Source organism: Lutra lutra, chromosome 13 (assembly GCF_902655055.1).
Source record: "Lutra lutra chromosome 13, mLutLut1.2, whole genome shotgun sequence".
Classification (NCBI taxonomy): Eukaryota; Metazoa; Chordata; class Mammalia; order Carnivora; family Mustelidae; genus Lutra; species Lutra lutra.
Window position 1 is genome coordinate 17,508,887 of NC_062290.1, and position 24,417 is coordinate 17,533,303.

Sequence of the window (24,417 nt, forward strand, 5' to 3'; positions counted from 1 at the left end):
CTGCCTGCCTAACCCTCCCTCTGGGAGGGGTAACCCTGAGAATTCAGTAAACCCGACAAAAGGCGTCCTCTGTACTGCGGTGCCAATTTGTGGGCCTTCTAACCCTTGGAGCTGTAAACATTACGTAGGGAAGCAGCTCAAGGGAAATTTCAAGAAAATTACAAGGGTCGGTCACAAGGTGCATCCTCTTGTTCTTGAGAAGAAAGTTTTAATTGTTCTCTTTGCTTTTCTCTATGAATATGTGTGAAATCCTGTCCAGACTTTGCAGTCCCTTGTACCTTACATGTATGTACCTATGATAATGCTTACCCAATGTTAAAATTACATTCTGTCTATACTGGTACCGAAGGGGTCATTGTTGGCAAGACTGTCATATTTCCCTAAGACTAGTGTACTGCGTGGTTCATAGCAAACACTCCGTGTATTTGCAGAAAGAACGAATTAAGAGACCAGAGTGTGCCAAACACAGTGCAAGGTTTTGGGGGAGCAAAGGGGACCAAGACAAGTTCTTGGCCCTCAGGGACTCAGTTTAGTGAGAGAGACTGACTGGTGAGCCTGATTCCAGTGCTTTGCTGTCAATATTCCAACAGAAGGCCCGACAAAGTGCTTGGAAGGCTGTTCAGGGAGCAGACCTCACAGAAAAGGCTCGTTGTATAGTTAATAGTTAAGAGCACAGGTGGTTGAGCTAGATAAGCCAGGGTTTGAATACAAGCCTTGCCTCATTTAATTGCTGGGTGACCTTGGGCAAAGCACACTGTGTGAATCTCAGTGTCTGTATCAACTAAATGGGAATATTAATAATTTTGTGGGATTTAAGTGAGCTGATGGATGTACAGCACTTAACAAATTGCCTGGCCTGTTGTAAAAATTATCATCATCATGGATGTCTTCAGTGATGCACCAAATAGAAAGGCCTGGAGGCAAGAGCCTGATAAAGCAGACCTCTACACCCCAGAGTTCCAAGGAGGTACGGGAATGAAATGAAATAAGATAATTAAATGAGTCATGAGAAATAAATGAGGAAGGGTGGTTTTAAGAATTAAATGAGATAATGCTAGGTAATTTACATACTATCTTATACAATCCTCACATCAGTTTTGGAGGAAAGAATTAACCCCAATTTATAAAGAGTGAAAGGGGGGGTTGGAGAATTCCTAAGGTGGAGCATTTAGGCCCCAATTTTTTTTTTTTTTTTTAATCCTGTTGCCTTTTCAGTGACTGTGCACAATTACTGTGTAATCAGCATAAGCTATGGAAGGGAGCAGCCTGATCCTTTTCCACTCCTGCTCGATAACCCTCAGTGGCTCCCCCATCACTTTAAAAATAGCCTCTCAAGGGTTCCCTTCAATCTGCCATTGGGTTTTATCCCTAAAGTACTTTACTACTTAAATCAGACCTCTGTGTAGAGGCTGCTTTTAGGCAAATAGGCGTAGAAGGGGCCCACAGCGAGCACCTGTCTGGATGCAGGCAGTTCCTTGGGGAAACCTCAAATATCCACAGGCCCTAACTGACCAATGGACTGCTTACTAACAACCATGCACAGTTACCAAAAAAGGGAAAATTCTTATGGCATCCTACCTCCTCATCTTCCCCCTTTAAATGCAGCCGCCTACCCACGGCCTCCTTGCAGACAGCCTCTCCTGTGTGGTCCTACTCACCACTCTCCTGTGGTGTATTCAGTAAATGTCTATCACCTTTTTTTTTTTTTTTAAGATTTTATTTATTTATTTGAGAGAGAGACAGTGAGAGAGAGCATGAGCGAGGAGAAGGTCAGAGAGAGAAGCAGACTCCCCGCGGAGCCGGGAGCCCGATGCGGGACTCGATCCCGGGACTCCAGGATCATGACCTGAGCCGAAGGCAATCATCCAACCAACTGAGCCACCCAGGCGTCCCAATTTCTATCACCTTTGTTGTGTCTTGGGTGAATCCCTCCACGGTCCTCACCACTGGCTTCCACCCAGTGGATCACTGCCCCACATTTGGGGCCCCCCCCCGTCTAATCAGGAGAAACATCATGTTTTGACACCACACCCTGCACTCCACCTCAGTGGCCAAAGAACAGGCTTGCAACAGTTCAGGTGATTGTTCTGTAGCCTGTAGGATACAGCCTTTTTCCCATTCATTTGACTGCAAAAAGACACTACCCAGCATTCATAGTTCCCATTGTATACATAAATCTACAATTGAAAGTGTGTGTGTGTGTGTGTGTGTGTGTGTGTTTATCAAACTTAGTGCTTTTAACTAAGTATTCAAAACATGTCTTCTATTTCTGTGTCTGAGCTGTTCTAACAGCATCCTTTCTGCTCCTGAGCAAAGAGCCTGCTTCTCTGGTGTTGAGATGTCTCTCTGCAGGAAGAAAGACCACAGGTAGAACTGGGAGTGAGTAGAACTGAGAAGACGTGAAGGGAAGAAAAGGCCCACTCTATGGAAACAATAAAGAAATGAGTCTAAAGAACTCTTAAAATTTGACAGTAAGTAAACAACTCAATTAAAATGTGGTCAAAAGATCTGAACAGACACCTTACCAAAGAAGATATCAAGATGACTAATAAGGGGCGCCTGAGTGGCTCAGTGGGTTAAGCCGCTGCCTTCGGCTCAGGTCATGATCTCAGGGTCCTGGGATCGAGTCCCACATCGGGCTCTCTGCTCAAGCAAGAAGCCTGCTTCCCTCTCTCTCTCTCTCTCTGCCTGCCTCTCCGTCTACTTGTGATCTCTCTCTGTCAAATAAATAAATTAAAAAAATCTTAAAAAAAAAAAAAAAGATGACTAATAAGTATATGAAGTTGTTCCACATCGTGTGTCATCAGGGAATTACAAATTAAAACAATAAGATACTGGGGCGCCTGGCTGGCTCAGTTAGAAGAGCATGTGACTCGTGATCTTGGGGTTGTGATTCTGAGCTCCATGTTAGGGTGTAGGGATCACTTAAATAAATAAAACTTTAAAAACACAAAATAATAAGATACCGCCACACATGTCTAAGACTAGCCCAAATCCAGAACACCGACATTGCCAAGTGCTGGTGAGGACGTGGAGCTACAGGAACTCTCATCCATGCAGGCGGGAATGCAAGACGATGCATTTTGGAAGACAGCTGGCAGTTTCTTACAAAACCACCACATGAGCCGGGAGTCACGCTCCTCAGTATTTACCCAACTGAGTTAGAAAAGTATGTTCACACAAAAATCCGCTCCAGCTTGCCAAAACTTGGAAGCAACTAAGATGTCCCCCAGCAGGTAAATGCATAAATAACTTGTGGCATATCCATATAACGGGATGTTACTCAGCAATAAAAAGAAAGGATCGAGCCATGAAAAGACATGGAAGAAATTTAAAGGCATATTATACTAAGTAAAACAAGCCAACCTTGAAAGTCTATGTATGACATGATTCCAATTATATGTCATTCTGGTGGGGGCTAAACTTTGGAGACGATAAAAAGAGCAGTGGTTGCCAGGGGTTAGGAGGAAGAGAGCAAGAAGTAGACAGAGCCACAGAGGATTCTTAGGGCAGTGAAACTCTTTGTTACTGTAATGATGGCTATGTGACATTACGTATGTGTCAAAAAGCATATAATGCTATAGCACAAAGAGTGAGCCCTAACGTAAACTATGAACTTTAGTTAATGATGATTTATCAGTATTGGCTTATCAGTGATAACAAAGGCCCCACACTAATGCAAGATGTAAATAATAGAGGAAACTGTGGGACAAGGAGGAGGTGGAGAAAGGGCCATATGGGGGAAATCTTTCTGCTTTCCATTCATTTTTTTTGGAACCCTGAAACTGCTCTAAAAAAATAAAATCTATGTTTAAGAAATGCATCTAAAAATGACTGACCTTTAAGTCTGACATCAGAGGTCACAGCCTCCATATCTAAGCAGTCACCAAGTGTCCCATGACCTATCTTTCTCCCTCGCACCTGCTGAATCCAGGTCACTGCCTCTCACCTACCCACTAGACGCAGCCTCTTTTCCATTCTCCCAGCCTTAGATTTGACCCCATACAACCCCAATCAGTTATCTGAGGTGCAGGGACATTTCTCCCATGCCTTTCTGATCAAGCCATACCAGTGGCCTTCCATGCTTCTCATTACCCTAGGGTAAAGTCTAAACAAAGCCATTACCCCACCCTCCCCTGCTTCTGCCCTCGTGCCTCTCCTGAACCTTTGCAGGCCCTCTGACACACTTCTGGGCCTCTGCACAAACAGGCTTCCTAGCATGAACCAATGCTACAGTGGACCAGAGAGGCGGGAGAGCCCCACGAATCAGGAGAACTAGAACGTGCTTTCCAGAGATAAGACTTGACCCTCAAGATGGCTGTGAATTGGCTATACAGGGAGGAGGAAGGAATGGTGTCAAGTTGGGGAAAGCTGCTGAAGCAGGAATGTGCACTGTGCACACCAGGGCAGGAAGATTCTACACGAGGTGACAGAGATCCGGAGAAGGTAAAAGGGGACCCCGGCTTTACCGCTTCTTTGGGGACCTCAATTCACCTCTTTGGGACTGTAAGATGGGACGACTAACACTGGCCACCTCATAGAGCACTGGAAAGACTTAAGAGTTAATGGGTGAAAAGCCACTAAATCAGTATCTCATGCATAATAAGGCTTCGGTATTAGTTATGCCATTAATATCACCTGTTGATGGGGTGCCTGGGTGGCTCAGTGGGTTGAGCCTCTGCCTTCGGCTCAAGTCGTGATCTCGGGGTCCTGGGATCGAGCCCCAAATTGGGCTCTCTGCTCAGCAGGGAGCCCGCTTCCTCCCCCCCTCTCTGCCTGCCTCTCTGCCTATTTGTGATCTCTGTCTGTCAAATAAATAAATAAAACCTTTAAAAAAAAATCACCTGTTGGGTATTGTGGAGGGCACGTATTGCATGGAGCACTGGGTGTGGTGCATAAACAATGAATTCTGGAACACTGTAAAGAAATTTAAAAAATAAATAAAAATTTTTGGGGCGCCTGGGTGGCTCAGTGGTTAAAGCCTCTGCCTTCGGCTCAGGTCATGATCCCAGGGTCCTGGGATTGAGCCTCACATCGGGCTCTCTGTTCAGCAGGGAGCCTGCCTCCTCCTCCTCTCTCTCTCTCTGCCTGCCTCTCTGCCTGCTTGTGATCTGTCTGTCAAATAAATAAAAATCTTTAAAATAAATAAATAAATAAATAAAAATTTTTTAAAAATCACCCTTGGTCTGTCGTAGAGAATATATTATAAACAGACCACAGTACAAATGAGCTGGTTGAGGGGTAAAGTGTCTTCAGAATTCCCCCCATGAAAACAGACATGCAAAATCTCACACGGAATCCCTATATGAAAAAGAAGCAAAAGTAGTATTTTATTGTCTCAAATGTATCTTGGAGTTTGAACTTGGAAAATTTCCTTTGTATGGCATAAATTTCTTCCATGAGGGCATACTACCATGCTGACAGCCTCAAACACATTCAACTTGGGATCATTTCCCTGTATATGCTTTTATAACATGACCAATGCAATATTATTTTAATAATATTATCTTAATATATAATAATATTATTTTAATAATATTCTGGAAATGAGATTGATAAAATATTTACATGGAAATTTGGATCAAATATTCTGAAACCTCTAGAGGCACACAGTTTGCAAATTACCAATCTGGTCTACCATTTTGCAGAAAGGGAAACTGCGACCATGTAAGCCTGGGATTTGATAAACCCCAAAGAATGGAAGAATCTATGAAATACCAGGAAGCCATCCAGTCCAGAATTCAGCCTTCAACAGTGGACCTAAGATCACCCTTTCCGGGAGAGTTAACCCATCTCCTTGTCTTCTAGACCCATCTATCCCATAACAACCCATAACGAAATGTTTGTTTAGGTGAAAATACAACCCTCTAGGAACCTGGGTGGCTCAGTTGATTGAGCATCCTTCTCTTCGTTTTGGCTCAGGTCAGGATCTCAGGGTTGTGAGATTGAAGCCTGCTCCTCTCCTTTTTAGGCTCCATGTTCAGCTGGGAGTCTTCTTAAGATTCTCTCCCACTGTCCCTTCCCCCGCTCTCGCATGCATGCGCGTGCTCTCTAAAATAAAATAAAATACACCTTTCAGGTAGAAATGGACAATTATCAATAGTACTAACAAATAATTTTTATATGTTTTTGGACCATAAACATAATTTTATCTTCTAGCCAAATGGGACATGGATATTTCTAGAAGGTCAGACCCTAATGTCAGGCCAGGCCTGGAGACCAAGAGCTGACCTGAAAAATCAGGTTTAGAAAAATTCACTCCTTCACTCACTGTGCTGCTTCAATATGGTACACTCCAAATCGAGACTGGGATGATTACTCATGTTTTTTTCATACAGTCCACTCAGATTTGAGTATCCACTGCTCTTTATGATTTTCCTGTACTTTTTCTCAATGAATAATTATTCCCTCTGTAATTGGGACAAATACCGTTTTAAATTCTCCCCGTGAGGGAAAAAAAAAACCCAAACCAAGAACTAGAACAGTTCCATTCCTCGTGCATCCACAAGGGGGCAGGCTTCCACCTTGCTTTTCCCTTGGTAGACATTTGCCATGAAAAATGCAAACAAAAATTCAAGTTAAGGAACTGCACTATACACTGGAGAATTCTATACGCTCTAGAAGAGTTTGGCTTACTCACTGCTTCACGCACTTGGACTTGGCTCCTCAGTGAGTCATGACCATGGCAATGTCTCCTCCATAACAGAAGTATCTGGTAACAGATTGTTTTAATTTGAAAAGTTATTATTTTTGAAGCTTCCTTTGAATCTATGTTTCATTAAGAAGTATGGGCAGGGGCACCTGGGTGGCTCAGTGGGTTAAAGCCTCTGCCTTCGGCTCAGGTCATGATCCCAGGGACCTGGAATCGAGCCCCGCATCAGGCTCTCTGCTCGCTGGGGAGCCAGCTTCCTCCTCTCTCTCTGTCTGCCTCTCCACGTACTTGTGATCTCTCTCTGTCAAATAAATAAAATCTTAAAAAAAAAAAAAAAAGAAGTATGAGGCGGAGAAAAGAAGCCAGAATTATACAGTAAAAGAATTGAGACTTCTTTCCCATCAACAAAACATTTGAAATTATATATTTGGTACGATAATGGTATAGAACCAGAAGACATGCCAGAAATTTCTGAGAAGAGGATAAGAAATACTTCTTATTCTTAGGGTCCTGGAATATTTTCACAATAATTAGTAAATACGTTTCAGGGTCTGGATAGAAATTTCCTCTTCTTTGAAAACCTCTCCTTGTTAAGGCAGGATGTACTCATCCAAAAAATTAGCCATCCTTCAGCTGCGGTGTGACCTCCCGCTCCGTGTTCTCTCACCCTCATGAGACCTCTGCCACATGACGACCGCAGCAAAAGCATCCATGCTACTGAAAGGAATTGCATATTTAATCATTTTGGTTTGTCTCTGCAATTACCGGTGTTTCCTTTTTCCTTTTTCACAATTGAGATATGCCATTTTATTCTACCCAGAATACAAAATTAACAGAGCTGCCCTGAAAAATTCCCTAGGGTTGTTTTCGGTCTGGACTACAGCTGTATTTTGAAGAGGGGGGAAAAGTGAGACACCCAGATGGTTCAGGCGGTTAAGCATCCGCCTTCGGCTCTGGTTGTGATCCCAGGGTCCAGGGATGGGGCTCCTTGCTCAGCGGGGAGCCTGCTTCTCCCTCTGCTTGCCACTCCCCCTGTTTGTTCTCTCTCTGACAAATAGCTAAATAAATTTTTTTTTAAATAACAGATTTTGTTTTGGGGGTGCCTGGTTGGCAGAGTCAGTTAAGTATCTGGCTCTTGGTGTTGGCTCAGGTTGTGATCTCAGGGTTGTGAGATCGAGGCCAGTGTTGGGTTCCACAAACTTAGCCTTCCGCGCATGCTCTCTCTCTCAAATAAGTAAATCTTAAAAAAAAAAAAAAGACAAAATACAACTTTGTTTTTAGAGCCACTTTAGGTTCAAATGAGCAGAAAGTACAGAGTGCGGTGGCTACCCCCATACAATTTGCTCCACTATCAACTATCAATGACCCTCACCAGAATGGCCCATTTGTTACAATGGATGAACCCATGTCAACATCACTTCCCCATTGGCATTAGGGTTCATTCTGGATGTTGTACATTCTATGCATTTCTGACAAGTGTAAAATGATATATATCCATCATTGTCATATCATACAGGGTAACTTTCACTGGCCTAAAAGTCCTCTCTGCTCTGTCTACTCCTCTCTCTCTTCCTCCGACCCCCAGCAACCACTGATCGTTTTACCATCTCCATACCGTTGCCATTTCCAGACGTCATACGCTGGAGTCATACAGGATATAGCCTTTTCTTCTAAATTTGTTAAGATGTATTTTATGACCAGAATGTGGTTCTTGTTGGTGCACGTTCCATGGGAGTTGGAGTTGTACATTCTGCTCTTGTGGATGGAAGTAGTCTGTAGACATCAGTTAACCTAGTTGATTGATGGGGTGCTATGGGGTCCAGCCATGCCCTTGCTGATTTTCCGCCTGCTGGATCTATCGCTGATAGATGGTGGTTGAAGTCTCCAAGCATAATGGTAGATTCATTCATATCTCCTTAAAGTTTTATCTGTTTTTGTTTCGTGTATTTTCATGCCTTTTTGTGAGGTACATGTGCATTAGGGATTGTTCTATCTTCTTGGATGACTGACCCCTTCATCATTATGTAATACTTGTCTTTCTTCCTGATAATTTTCCTTGCTTCAGAGTCTGTTTTGTCTGAAATTAATACAGCTACTTCCATTTTCATTTGCTTAATGTTAGCATGGTATTTATTTCTATATTCTTTTATTATTAACAGATACGTGTCTCTATATTTAAAGTGGGTTTCTTCTAGACAAAATATAAGAAGTTGGTTTTTGCCCACAATTACACTTGTACATAAGCATATACATATATATATACACACATATATATGTATATGTATAATCAAATACATTGTTGCTATTATATTTGGAACAATGATTTGTTTGATCAGTTAAGAATAAGAAAAATAAGAGGCAATTCGCTGGCTCAGTTGGTAAAGCATGGGACTCGTGATCTCTAGGTTGTGAGTTCGAGCCCCACATTGGGTGTAGAGATGACTTAAAAATAAAATCTTAAAAAATAAATAAATAAAAGAATAAGAAAAATCAAGGTTTTTTACTTCTATTTTACTTTACTCTTTATTTTACTTTACTTATTCTTCCTCTATTGGTTTTCTTCCTTTTGACACTTCAAATATCTCATTCCACTCTATTCTAACTTGTGTGGTTTCTGAGGAAATGCTTTTTCTTTTTTATGCATATCCAAGTTTCTAGCATATATCATTTTCCTTCTCTTTAAAGAACTTCTTGTAATATTTCTTGCCAGGTAGATCTATTGACAACAAATTTCTTCAGTATTTCTGTGTCTGACAGTCTCCACTTCTACACATTTGAAGGATAATTTCACAGGATACAGAATTCTAGGTTGGTGGTTTTTCCCTTTTGACACTTTAAATATTTCACTCCACTTTCTTCTAACTTGTGTGGTTTCTGAGGAGAAGTTGGATGGAGCGCTCACCTTTGCTTCTCTAGAGGAAAGGCGTTTTTTTCTCAGGTTTCTTTAAAAAAAATTTTTTTTTTGTCTTTTTTGCAGTTTGAATACGATATGCTTAGGTATAGTTCTCTTGACATTTACCTTGCCTGGTGTTCTCTGAGCTTCCTGTGGTTTGGTGTTTGACATTAATCCGGGGAACTCCCCAGTCATTATTGCTTCAAATATTTCTGCCATTCCCCTCTTCTCCTCCAGTAACCCCATTCTGCATAGGTTACATCTTTTCTGGTTGCCCCATTGTTGCTGAATGTTATGTTTCAATTTTTTCCATCCTCTTTTCTCCTTGTTTTTCAGCTTTGGAAGTCTGTATAGACATATCTTCAAGCTCACACAGTCTTTCCTTGGCCCATCAAAGGCGTACATTTCTGCTACAGAATTTTTTTTTTTTTTTTAGCTCTAGCATTTCTTCTTTTTTTAAAAAAAAATATTTTATTTATTTATTTGAGAGAGAGAGAGAGACAGTGAGAGAGAGCACGAGTGAGGAGAAGGTCAGAGGGAGAAGCAGACTCCCCGTGGAGCTGGGAGCCTGATGCGGGACTCCATCCCAGGACTCCAGGATCATGACCTGAGCTGAAGGCAGTAGCTTAACCAACTGAGCCACCTAGGCGCCCTCTAGCATCTCTTCTTAATTCTTTCTTAGAATTCCTATCTCTCTAATTACATTGCATACCTCTCCTTGCATGCTGTCTACTTTTTCATTAGCGTTCTTACATATTAATCTTAATTGTTTGAAGTTCACTTTCTGGAAATTCTAACACCCCTGCCATATTTGGGCCTGGTTCTAATACCTGCTCTATCTCTTCAAACCGAATCTTTTCACCTTTGGCATACCTTATAATTTTTTGCTGAAAGTTAGACATGATACACTGAGTAAAAGAAACTGCTGTAAATGGGCCTTTAGTAATGTGGTGGTAAGGTGCAGAGGGCAGGGAAGCATTCTGTGGTCCTAAAGATTAGGTCCCTGATGTTTTAGTGAGCCCCAAACTAGGGTTGTTTAGCAAGGCTTGTTACATAGATGACTTCCCATTGGTAAGAGTTGTTAAGATTCCTCCTCTTCCCAGCACAGGAGAGAGAGAGACAGCTTTACAAATGGAATTTTTTTTTTTTTTTTAGAAATATGTATTTCCTTTATGAACGGAAACCTGTGTCCTGTTTGTTTATTTATTTATTTATTTATTTATTTATTTTTAAGATTTTACTTATTTGAGAGAGAAAGAGAGCACAAAAAGGGGGAGAAGCAAACTCCCTGCTGAACGGAGAGCCCAACATGGGGCTCCATCCCAGGACCCTGGGATCATGACCTGAGCCAAAGGCTGACACTTACCAGCTGAGCCACCCAGGTGCCCCTGTGTCCTGTTTTTAAAGCCTTCCCTGTATCTGCTGGCTCTTGATGGCCTTTAGCTCAAAATAATGCATGTGCCAGAGAGGCATAATTTTGGGGTGACATATTCTTTTATTATTATTCTTTTTTTTTAGATTTTTTTTTTTTTTTAGTTTATGTGACACAGAGAGAGAGAAAGCACACAAGCAGGCAGAGAAGCAGGCAGAGGGAGGGGGGACACAGACTCCCCGCGGAGCAGAGAGCCCAATGCGGGGCTCAATCCCAGGACCCCGGATCACAACCTGAGCAGAAGGCAGAGGCTCAACCCATTGAGCCACCCAGGCGCCCCTCTTTTATTATTATTCTTAACAATATCTGCATTTGTGAGAGAGAGTGCGTGCATGCGCAAGCTGGGGGAGGGGCAGAGGGAGAAAGAGAATCCTATAGCAGACTCCGCACTGAGTTTGGACCCAGATATGGGGCTCAATCCCAGGATCCCAAGATTATGATCCAGGCGGAAACCCAGAGTCAGCTGCCCAACCAGCCGCACCACCTAGCACCCCTGGCACGGCATATTCTGCCGCCCCTCACTGTGTAGACTTCTCAAAGGAAATCGCTGACACACAATTACACAACTCTTGGATCCCTGATCCAAATCAAGTTTAAAAATAGAATATGGAGTGGGGCGCCTGGGTGGCTCAGTGGGTTAAGCCGCTGCCTTCGGCTCAGGTCATGATCTCAGAGTCCTGGGATCGAGCCCCACATCGGGCTCTCTGCTCAGCAGGGAGCCTGCTTCCTCCTCTCTCTCTGCCTGCCTCTCTGCCTGCTTGTGATCTCTCTCTCTGTCAAATAAATAAATAAATAAAATCTTAAAAAAAAATAGAATATGGAGAAGAGGGAGGATTTATGAAGTGGTTTATTTATTTATTTATGAAGAGGGCTATTGTGGCTCTCTCGGAATCCACTGCTTTCAAAGGGATGAGCTGTGGCAGTAAGAAGCCTCAAAGTAGTTTCAAGGTTTGGGTAATGCATGTAACTCAACAGTCAAATTACCAGACTGAGAATGTGTCCCGTCAGCAGGGCGTGGCTGAGCCTCACACACCTGCTGAATGTTCATCCTCAAGCAGGAAAGTGAACTCTATCAAGCAAATTTTAGATGGACCAGAGGAGGCAAATAGAAAGTTTCAGCCCACCCCCAGAGTCCTTTGTATCCAAAAGGTCAGATATATACAGAACACTTAGATACATGCACAACTTCTTACACAAGAAACTGGTTGTGTTGGTGGCTGGAGTGGAGGGAGGGCAAGTAAAATGAGAAGGCAAGTAAGTTTTTCACAGTGCATATGTTTCCTATCGAAGTCCATTTTTAAAACTTTGCTTAATTTTCAAAATATAGTCCTAAAAATAAGCTGCCTGAAGAACATATGTAAATATGTACTAAATCAAAGTAAATGTTCTTGAATATAAAATTGTCTGCATTGTTATGGAGTCTCTTGTGCGTCCTCAGAATCGTTTGCTGCTTATGTTACCAGCCAGTATCACAAGGTAAGTTGTTATCAGGTGTTAAAAAACAAAATTCAGCGGGACGCCTGGGTGGCTCAGTTGGTTAAGCGGCTGCCTTCGGCTCAGGTCATGATCCCAGCGTCCTGGGATCGAGTCCCACATCGGGCTCCTTGCTTGGCAGGGAGCCTGCTTCTCCCTCTGCCTCTGCCTGCCACTCTGTCTGCCTGTGCTCACTCTCGCTTCTCTCTCTATGACAAATAAATAAATAAAATCTTTAAAAAAAAAACAAAACAAAATTCAGCTGAGTAACTTTAAAAGGTCTTATTGGCTTTAGTCAATAATCCATGAATCAGGCAGCATCCAGTCTAGCAGAAGGAAAGCATCTCTGAGGAGCTGGACAAAATGCAAGAATTCTATAAGCAGGTTGGAGCGGGAACAAGGAAGTTATACTGGGCAGAAAAGCAAGCTGGTTATTACAAAACCACTTTCCTTTAGGGAATGGCCAGGGTCTCTTAGGCAGATGACCTAATTAGTGCTGAGCAGACAATTCCTGAGTAGCTGGTCTAAGAGAGAGAACCAAAACCATAAGTTTCTTCTGAGAGAACCAAAACCATAAGTAAGTTTTGTTTTGGTGACATGGGGCTTAGCATAAGTGACTCCATTCTGTCTCGTCTTTAACATGGGTAAACAGTAAATAAGTTAGATTTCTTTCTGAATGAAATTGGAATACTTAATATTATAGCAAAACTGTTTTATAAATCAGTGTACCAATTTTAATGTTTCTCTTTTATAGTTAGAAAAGCTCTGACTTGAAACCTACAGTTAACAAATTCATAACATTGGGGCACCTGGGTGGCTCAGTGGGTTAAGCCGCTGCCTTCAGCTCAGGTCATGATCCCAGGTCCTGGGTTCAAGCCCCACATCAGGCTTTCTGCTCAGCAGGGAGCCTGCTTCCTCCTCTCTCTCTCTGCCTGCCTCTCTGCCTACTTGTGATTTCTCTCTGTCAAATAAATAAATAAAATCTTTAAAAAAAAAAAACAAATTCATAACATTAATATGAGTTGCTTAGTTAAGAACTTGGTCCTTTTTACCTCATTTGGTTTTCATATACACCAGACTGTTCTGATTCCTCTAGCAATATTCATAATATAATTCATCAGTACCAAAATATAAACGTTAATATATAGGTTAATTAAATTAACTTCCTTACATTAGCAGGATGAGTAAGAGATTTATGTTAACTCTGTTATCTTAAATTGTAGCATGATATCAAAAGATTCGTTTGATGTAAAATTTACCTACATTCTAAAAAGTTTACTTGACTGCTCTAAATTTTTCAAGAGATTTCATTAAAAATGTGAAAAGATGGGGCATCTGGGTGGCTCAGTGGGTTAAAGCCTCTGCCCTTCAGCTCAGGTCATGATCCCAGGGTCCTGGGATCGAGCCCTGCATTGGGCTCTCTGCTCTACGGGGATCCTGCTTCCCTTCCTCTCTCTCCGCCTACTTGTGATCTCTGTCTCTCAAATAAATTTAAAAAAAAAAAAGTGAAAAGAAAGTGGTCAAATTTCACTCATAACCTTGGGGTTTTGCTTAGAAGATTGAGCATTATTTAATGAAATGGAAACATGTCTTCGTTTTAAAAATAAATAGAAGAGTTAATGAGTAAGGTACATAGATACCAAGAATAATTTAATATTGTGTTAAAGTATTTCTCTCCACCCTCTTCAAAACAAAGAAACAAAAGAACACAAAAACCCTTGGGATTTTCTGTGTGTCCTTCCATTGTGAGTTGTCTCTGCCCTGAAATCACCGTTGTTCAGTGTTTTGAGGTACACTGCCATGTTTGCTCTCCTGCATCCTGGCAGTAAGAGGGGATTTAAGCCATCACAGCCACCTCATATTTATCTAAAACAAGCCTTGCAGGACTTCCTTTCTGTTTGTTTACATCGTAATGTAGACACTATTAAGACTTTTTAGTTTTGAGGAGAATGAGAACGCTTCTTTTGTGATCCTTAGCCATTAAGAGGGTATGAACCACAATTGTGTAAGCCTGATGATTCACAGAGCTGTCCCCAAAAACAAATAATACATGATATGTTAATTACAAAAAAAAAGGAAGAAGGTATGACCCACATGTGGTCATGAGTCTGTCCTTTACTTGCCTTAAGTCTAAACAATGAGGTAAGAAATTATTTTCTTTGGAATCATTTATAGTTAGCTATTGGTTTTTTATTTTTTTAATGATTATTTTTTAAGGTTTTATTTATTTATTCACAAGAGACAGAGAAATAGAGGCAGAGATAGAAGGAGAAATAGGCTCCCTACTCCTCCTATACGGGACTCCATCCCAGGACCCTGGAATCATGACCCGAGCCAAAGACAGACGCTCAGCCGACTGAGCCACCCAGGCACCCTTTAGCTGCTATTGTTAAAAAACAAGCCAAGAGGCCCCAAATGAAGTCACTTATGCTAAACCCTGTGTCACAAAACCAAGACTTCATTCAATTATAGTTTTGGCTCTCAAAGCAATAGGATCTTAAACCAGTCAATCAGGAATCACCTGATCAGCACGAGTCAGGTCAATTGCCTGGTAAACCCTTGCCATCCCCTAAAGGAGAGTGACCTTGCGATAACCTACCTTTGGTCCAATAGAACTCCTGGTTCCCCCTCCTTTCTGCCTGTTGAAGTCTTTCATTTCGTATTGCTCCTTCGAGCTTTCCATCTGCAGGACTGGATGCTGCCTGATTCGAATTGACTTTTTGCTCAAGTAAACCCTAACGTGTTTATTATGCCTCAGTCTATCTTCTACCACCATGACGTTTCTAAAATTCTTTGCCTTGGGGCGCCTGGGTGGCTCAGTGGGTTAAAGCCTCTGCCTTCGGCTCAGGTCATGATCTCGGGGTCCTGGGATCAAGCCCCGCATCGGGCTCTCTGCTCTGCAAGGAGCCTGCTTCCCTCTCTCTGCCTGCCTCTCTGCCTACTTGTGATCTCTGTCTGTCGAATAAATAAATAAAATCTTTAAAAATAAATAAATAAAATTCTTTGCCTTAATAACTACAAGTAAAATCGAAGGAATTTTCTCCCAGCTCCCTCTTCAAACTATAAGGCAGGGGTTACTGTTTATGGAGATGGCAAAAGTAGCATGTGGAAGCAAAAGGCCATCCTGGAGGCTGTCACAGGTGAAGGATATTCAACAAAATGCATCCTCATCCTTGTTCACACACCTCGGGGCTCATCACGGTGTATTTTCGCAGCAACTAATGGCAAGCCAGCAAGATTATAAAACATGTCACATGTGTGACTGTTTTGTGGGTTCCTGCTTAATCTGCACAACCCCAGCGATCTCTCTTTTCACTCTCTGTGCATAATCCCTATAGCCCCCGTGGTCTTCACCATCTGACTTAAGTAACTTTTAAAAAATTTTTATTTATTTGACAGAGATCACAAGTACGCAGAGAGGCAGGCAGAAAAGAAGGGAAGCAGGCTCCCTGCTGAGCAGAGAGCCGGATGTGGGGCTCGATCCCAAGACTCTGGGATCATGACCTGAACCGAAGGCAGACGCTTTAACCCACTGAGCCACCCAGGCACCCCAAGCCACCCAGGCGCCCCTGACTTACCTAATTATTGGTTGATGCCTGGCACAGGGTTGTTGCTTAAATATTTGTTGAATGAATAAATGAAACAAAATAATAAATTGTAAATAAAGTGTAAATTGTTTAAAATGTAATCAATGGTTTCTATCCAGATTGTATCGTTACACTCTCATTTGCATTTCTTCCAAATGTAACTTGAGACCTAACATAAAAGGTACTGTTCAGAAATAACATTTAAAAGAACTAATTTGTTTGAATATGTGACACGTGCACATGGTATAAAATTGGAAAGGTAAAAATCATATAGAGTAAAAAGTAAGTTTCCACCATCACCACTGCTCTCTGGCCTTGAGCCACCGCCAAATTTTCCTTTTTCCAAATCATCTCAATTACCAGTTTCAAAAAACATCTTTCTCTCTCTTTTTTAAGTAGGTTCCCTACCCAACATGGGGCTTGAACTCACAACCTCAAGATCAAAAGTCACATGCTCTACCAACTGAGCCAGCCAGGTGCCCCCACAAAGAACATAATGAATATGGGGCGCCTGAGTGGCTCTGTGGGTTAAAGCCTCTACCTTCGGCTCAGGTCATGATCTCAGGGTCCTGAGATGGAGCCCTGCATCGGGCTTTCTGCTCAGCGGGGAGCCTGCTTCCTCCCCTCTCTCTCTGCCTGCCTCTGTGCCTGCTTGTGATCCCTCTCTCTCTCTGTTAAATAAACAAATAAAATCTTAAAAAAAAAAGAACTTAATGAATAAAAGAATCATTAGATGTGTCCCCCCGAATTCGCATATTTCTTGCATATCCACAACAAGAAAGGAACGGTTAATGCTCCTGATTTTTTTTTTCATGCTTCCATGAGATGGGTATTCCACAACTCTGATGGCAAGGAGTTTACTGAGATAGAATATTTTTGTTTGTTTCTGAAACGGTTGATCAAAGACTTGTTTTCGCTCAAATCTGACCAAGCTGATTCACAGTCAAATGTATCTTCTTAGAACGATGTTTTGACATTTTCATTTCTACCTTGCATTCGGCACACGGTGGTACACATTCCAAAGTGTGGTTTACCTTTGAATCGAAGGTAACGGAAGTTGACTACATAAACATTTCTGAATTGTGATGGTTTCTAAGGAGTCACCAGGGGTGGGGAAGAAACAAAGTAGGCTGATTTCCCAATCTTGTGAAATAAATATCCATCCTCACTGATAAGACAAAAATCAGCCTCTACTATCTTGTTGAGTGTTACGGAAAGTATCTGGCACTTCAATACTTCAAATGTTTGTTCTTTTTTCAAAAGCTAAACAGAACCTGTAAAACAAAGCATTTGTATGCAGCAAGTGCTCTGAGTAATGCAGAACTGGGTGACAGATAGCTTAATCTTTCTTTTTTTACTCTATTCAAAGTGGAAAGGCCAGAAGTTCCATTTTCGTGTTAAGGCAAACTGATTCATTTATCCCACCTCAGAAAACAGTAAAAGTGAAATCAGCCAACCTACAAGTTGACAAATTTTGACAAATCAACAACCAAATGTACTTTTCTAGAATTTTCAATAAAAAATGTCCATTGAACCACCATAAAAGTTCACATGAAAAAACATGACCGAAAGGCTAATAAGACACAGTAATTTTATTTTTATTTTATTTTTAAAATACTTAATGTTTACCCATAGTACGGGCTATCAAGTTTAGGCAACTAGCTAAATATTTAAGAAAAAATGAAGTTACCTCTATACTTTATAACATACACTAAATGAATTCTATCTGAATTAAATATTTAAATGTAAAAAAATGTTAAGTGTTTACATGTAAAAACGTATGGCAAAAGTAATATAATTTTTTTTCTTTTAAAGATTTTATTTATTTATATGACAGAGATCACAAGCAGGCAGAGAGGCAGGCAGAGAGAGAGAGGGGGAAGCAGACTCCCTGTCTAAGCAGAGAGCCTGATGCGGGACTTGATCCCAGGACGCTGGGATCATAACCTGAGCCGAAAGCAGAAGCTTTAACCCACTGAGTCACCCAGGCGCCCCAAAAGTAATGTAAATTATAGGTAAAATTTAACTATAAATTACAAGTAAAATTTCTTAGTGTATATGAGGTATTTAAAGATTTTATTTATTTATTTGACAGACAGAGATCACAAGTAGGCAGAGAGGCAGGCAGAGAGAGATGTGGGAGGCAGGATCACTGCTGAGCAGAGAGCCCGATGCGGGGCTTGATCCCAGGACCCTGGGATCATGACCTGAGCTGAGGCAGAGGCTTTAACCCACTGAGCCACCCAGGTGTCCAGTGTGTATGAGGTATTTAGATATTACTAAAACTTTCTGGGACCCTCAACGTAGAAAAATATAAAGGAAAACACTGTTTCATTTGACTACATAAAACTTCTGCACAGAAACAAAATCCTTATCACCTCTCAACTAAATAACTACTGACAAACTGGGAAAAACACTTTTCTTGAAGAACCTTTCTTGACCCAAGATGGAGGGAGTGGCTTCTGCCCAGAGTGTCACGTCCTCAAATCAAAACTTAAATACTTTTCATTTTCCTGTAAATGCTTGGATGGACCAAAGACAAAGTACAGCCAGGAAGCCAATTCCCAAATGCCAAGCCAACTTTGTGCTCCATACTTACTTTTTTTGTTCCTTCTCACTCTAAACAAGGTTGACTGTATGGCCGCCAGCTAATTAAACTTAATTTTTCTCTTCCTTACTCTTTATTCTTTTTTTTTTAACAATGTTTTAATTATTCTTTTTTTTTTTAAAGTAAAAATTCAGTTTATTCATCTGTTTATGACACAGTACACAAGAGGCAAAGTGTTTCACATCATAGATTTCACTTCCAAATCCTTGGAATGTTCATTTCTTTGGCTAAAAAGAGAGACTAGACATGAGAGGCAGGCAATGCTTAGGCAACTGCAATAAGGATGGGGAGCGGGTGATACTAATGCCATCCCTGCGGGGACGGGCACAAGGGGACTATTAGTCATAAGCTATTTTCTAGAATTGTTAGCTGGAAACAAAGGAGCACCACTCCTGGATGCTTAAACGTTGTGGGCCTCAGTCATCCCCACCACACAGGTACAGCAGCACTTTCTGGTAGTTGCCCTTCGTGTCTTGCTGGATGTAGTAATACAGGGACTTGCCATACTTTCTCTTGAATTCAGACCTAATTTTCAACATGTCCACTTCACTGCGAGAGACCATGATTCTTATCAGAACTTTATTCTTAAACAGACATGAGCCCAAACACATGAGACTTTCTATTTTTAAAGATTTGTATTTATCTATTTGACAGATGGAGATCACAAGTAGGCAGAGAAGCAGGCAGAGAGAGAGGAGGAAGCAGGCTCCCTGCTGAGCAGAGAGCCCCATGCGGGGCTCGATCCCAGGACCCTGGGATCATGACCCGAGCTGAAGGCAGAGGCCTCAACCCACTGAGCCACCCAGGTGCCCCTACTCTTTATTCTTTATCCCATAAACACTTCCCGCCTTCTGCTTTATTCTGCGGTTCTCTAAAAGAACACTCTGCTTCATGAAGTGCTAAATAAAGGTTATCTGTCTCACCTAAATTGTCTTCTTTAATAATTTTCTAACAATATGCAAATTTTATGACAAGTAACACTGAAAAGAAATAAAATGAAAAAAAGAAAAAAAATTTATGACAAATAGTCTAACATATAATAAATTCTTATAAAACAATAAGCAAAAGTCCCAATAAGAGAATACAATAAAAAAAAAAAAAAGCAAAGGGGGTGCCTCATTGCCTCAGTCTCAGGGTATGTGACTCTTGAACTCAGTGATGTAGTTTTGAATGTAGGTGTGGTTTGGTGCGGTGAGGTGCAGAGCCAATGGCCAAGAAAGAATTCTTGAGACATCTTTGGTGCAAAATGGTGGCTTTGTTAAATAAAGCACAGGACCTGTGGGCAGAAAGAGCTTCTGTACCAGGTTTGTGAGTAGGGACTGATTATATCCTTGGGAATTGCGGGCAAGGAAAAAAGGGAGGTTTTCAAAAGAATTGCTGTATGAGGGGCGCCTGGGGGGCTCAGTGGGTTGGGCCTCTGCCCTCGGCTCAGGTCATGGTCCCGGGGTCCTGGGATAGAGCCCTGAATCAGGCTCTTTCCTCGGCGGGGAGCCTGCTTCCCCCCTCTCTCTCTGCCTGCCTCTCTGCCTGCTTGTGATCTCTGCCTGTTAAATAAATAAATAAAAATCTTAAAGGAAAAAAAAAGAGAGAATTGCTGTATGCTAAGAGGACCTACAAGATATTGGAGGTCTTGCCATTGTCAAGTTGTTTTTCCCTCTAGTAAAACATTAACATTAAGACAGTTTGGGAGCTTCCTTGTGGAAGTTAGGTTATTGATAAAAATGCTTTTTTTCCTCCTAAATCACTATGACATTTGTAAACTGAGGGAGACTTGAGTCTTGCAGGACTCTGTTCTCTATAAATTAACCATCTGCTCCCCTTCCCTTAGCTTCAGGGCAGCCAGGAGTGCCTGAGGAATGTAACACAGATCCCACCTGGGGGTGGAGGTGGTAAGGGGTTGTGGAATGTCAGCTTGTGCTTTGTCCTCAGCTAACCTTCTGCCCCCTCATCATCGGGATCATGAGTTCTAGCCCCACACTGGCTATAGAGCTTACAAAAAAAAAAAAAAAAAAAAAAAAAGCAAAGGACACAAAAACGAAATTTTGCAAGAGAAAAATTCAGTTGGAAAATACGTTTGTGAAAAAATGTTCATTGTCTGTTATGGGCTGAATTGCATCATCCCCAAAGTCATACGTTAAGCCTGTAAGCCTCAATATCTCAGAATATGACTTTTGGGGCATAAGGTTGTTAAAGAGGTAATTAAGTTAAAGCAAGGTGAAACTAGTTTCATTATATGAAAAAATTTGAACAGATACAGAGGGAAAACCACATGAAGACACAAGCAGAACAAAGCCATCCACAAGGCAAGGAGAGACACCTTTGAAGAAACCAACTCTGCTGACACCTTGGTCTCAGACTTCCGGCCTCCATAATTGTGAAAAAATAAATTTTCTGCTGTTTAAGCCCCCTAGCCTGTGGTACTTTGTTTTGGTTGTCCTAGCAAACTAATATACCATCACCATAAGCAAAAGAATGCAAATTCAAACACCAGTCGTAACTCTCAGATTGGCAAAGAGAAATTACCATCTGTATCAGTCAGTGTTGATAAAACAGTCATACACTGCTAGCAGTCATATAAGCTGGTATTCCTTCCTGAAGGACACTTTATTTATTTATATTTAAAGATTTTTATTTATTTATTTGACAGACAGAGATCACAAGCAGGCAGAGAGGCAGGCAGAGAGGAGGAAGCAGGCTTCCTGCTGAGCAGAGATCCCAATGCAGGGTTCGATTCCAGAACCCTGGGATCATGACCTGAGCTGAAGGCAGAGGCTTTAACCCACGGAGCCACCCAGGTGCCCCTGAGGGACAATTTAAAAACAAATATTAGAAATTTTAAAAAGTGAATACACTTTGACCCACCAGTTTTACTTCTGAGAATGAGTCATACGGAAATAATCAGTGATGTACAGAGAGGCTCATGACAGCCTTCTTCAAGCATGTGAACAATTATAAATCTTCTAGCTAACAAAAATTAAGGATTACTTTAAGAAATGTTAGCTCCCAAAGCTGGAATATTAAGAAGTTATTAGAATGTTATTTTTGTGGATTAATTAGAAACATACGTTATTCGTTCATTTCGTGAGTGATTTCAAATATATAAAAATAAACAATAATATTTTGAAAATGTTCATATTCTGACATACTTGCTTTGATTATTTTAAAGAAATAACATATCACAGATCCAAATGAATGATCTTTGTGCCCTTCCTCAGCAGTATTTTTCTTTTACAATCATCTTTATCTTCTAAAAGGTAATGTTTCTTAAAAATTAACACCCAACATTTTATTTTCAAGATCCGTTCATTTTGTATCATGTAGCTCTAGCTCATTCCTTCTAATTGTAACACAGTATTCCATTATATGAATACACTGTAATATAAATTTGTCTTCTTTTGGTGATTCACTTGAGTTTTTCCAATTTTTTTCCTATGACATATAAAAGGCTGCAGTGAACATTCTTGTGCATATCTCTGTGGGCACATTTGTGATGTTTTCTCCAAGGTATATATTTAAGATCAGAACTGTGGCACACGAAACAGATGCCTCTTTAATTTCACTATATATTACCTCAATGCTTTCCAAAGTGGTGGTACTAAAGTTAGACTCCCACTATATATTAGTTAGTCTTTGCAGTATAATAAACCATTCTTTAACTCAGTGGCTTAAAACACAAACATTTGTTATTAAATGCCTTTCCCAAGAGCCCTGCATTGCGTACAGTGAAATGTAGTGAAATGTATTTCTTCGTTACAATTAGAAATATCTTAACTCTGAAGAGAGGAAGGTGTAGTCTGGCAAGACCTTGTATTATAGCCTAAGTATGTGTAGAGATGTGTACTTTTGATTTAAACTGTGGGAATTTGTGAGGCAAGAGATTCACAGCATTTTATTTTCTTTTATTTACCTTGAAGGGGAATATTTTTAAGGAATGGTTCTATGGTTTACAATGAATGTAAAGATGGGAACATTTGTTTGCCAAGGCATCCAATGCCAAGATGACTACCTGAGTTTCGGCCAAGTGTATCCTTTCTTGGGTCCCATCCTTTATTAGGACTATCTTGGCCTTAAAAATGAAAAATGGCAACATTCCACTGAGCTCCACGATATACGATGGTTAGTGCCATTTGTATAGTCCCCCAACTGCCATTTCTGTTCACTTAATCCCAAAAGGCTTCTAGATGACCAGGGGCCTGGGGGAGGGGTATACCATGGCATCTGTCAAGGGACTGAGAACAGGAGAAGTCACCCCCTCCTACAGGTGGAATACACTGAGTGTCTAGCTTTGGTTCCATCTTGCCTTAAGGATGGCTACATTGCTGACAGCACTCATGTTTTAAAATAACATACACAGGGGCGCCTGGGTGGCTCAGTGGGTTAAGCCTCTGCCTTCGGCTCAGGTCATGGTCTCAGGGTCCTGGGATCGAGCCCCATATCAGGCTTTCTGCTTGGTGGGGAGTCTGCTTCCCCCATCTCTGCCTGCCTCTCTGCCTACTTGTAATCTCTCTCTCTGTCAAATAAATAAATGATCTTAAAAAAATAAAATAAAATAATATACATACACATAGGGAAAAAATTGGAAGAATATATATTGGAATAGCTCAATTGGAGGAGTGGAATCACAGGTTATTTTTACTTTCTCTAATCTGTATTTTTTTTTTTAAGATCTTGTTTTTAAGTAATTTCTACACCCAACCCGGGGCTTGAACTCACAATCCCAAGATCAAGAGTCACATGCTCCACCAACTGAGCCAGCCAGAAGCCCCTCTGGCCTGTATTTTCTAAAATGAACAATTATTACCATTAGAAAGAGATTAAGAAAATAAATTTAACATGTTAAAATATTTTGGTAAAATCCCCAAAGAGCTAATACCAACTGGGTGTACTGCAACTCCCTTCTCTCAGTCCTCCACAGACTGCCCTCACTTTATATGGTGGCCCTAACTGGAGTGCCCAGGAGACCTAGCAGGGTTCCACTTGCACTTCTGACCTATTGTTTGCAGATCTGGGAGTTCCCATGACCCACTTGGGTTTGAGGATTTGTTAGATCAATTCATAAAATTCAGGAAAGTAGCTACGCTTATGATTAGAGATTTATTACATAGGATTCACATAAGGTGAATCTGGGAGGGAACACAGAGCTTCCCAACCCTCTTCTTCTATAATCAGGGCCACATCATCCTCTCCATACATCAATGTGTTCACCAAGCAGGAAGCTCCAGTGCGCTCTGGTGGCCAGAATTCTTATTGGGGTTTCATTGTGAAGGCATGGCTGGTTTAATCACTGGCCACATAACGAAACTCCATATGCAGCCCCTCTCACCTCCCCAGAGATCAGGAGGTTGGGCTGATATAAAAATCCCAACCCTCTAATCAAATGATTAGTCTTTCTGGTGACACTTCCCCAACCTGAAGCCATCTAGGGCCTACCATGAGTTATCTCATTAGCATACCTAAGACATGCCTATCACTCAGGAAAGGGTTTCAGAAGCTCTGGGCCAGGAACCTGGGACAAAAGTCAGACAAATTCTTTAATAAGCAACATAAAATAGATTACATCAGTCCAAAAAATATGTGAGTAATCAAAATTAAAATTGTCTAGTGAAAAAAAAAACAGTGTCTGAATTTTAAGAAGTCTAGTATCTACTTCCGTATTATCTTTCATGTACCAGACAGAATAACATGTGCTAGATTAAATAATAAGACTGGGCCCTTCTATTTTTTTCTTTTAAGTAAACTCTACACCCAACACGGGACTTGAACTCATGACCC

General features: G+C 41.2%; 1 non-coding gene across 1 annotated transcript; it reads right to left on the reverse strand.

Moving 5' to 3' along the window:
* Positions 1 to 16,442: 16,442 nt before the first annotated feature.
* Positions 16,443 to 16,515, reverse strand: TRNAK-UUU (transfer RNA lysine (anticodon UUU)). Its single transcript has one exon. It is a non-coding gene; the product is annotated as a tRNA-Lys (tRNA).
* Between the last annotated feature and the right edge of the window lie 7,902 nt (positions 16,516 to 24,417).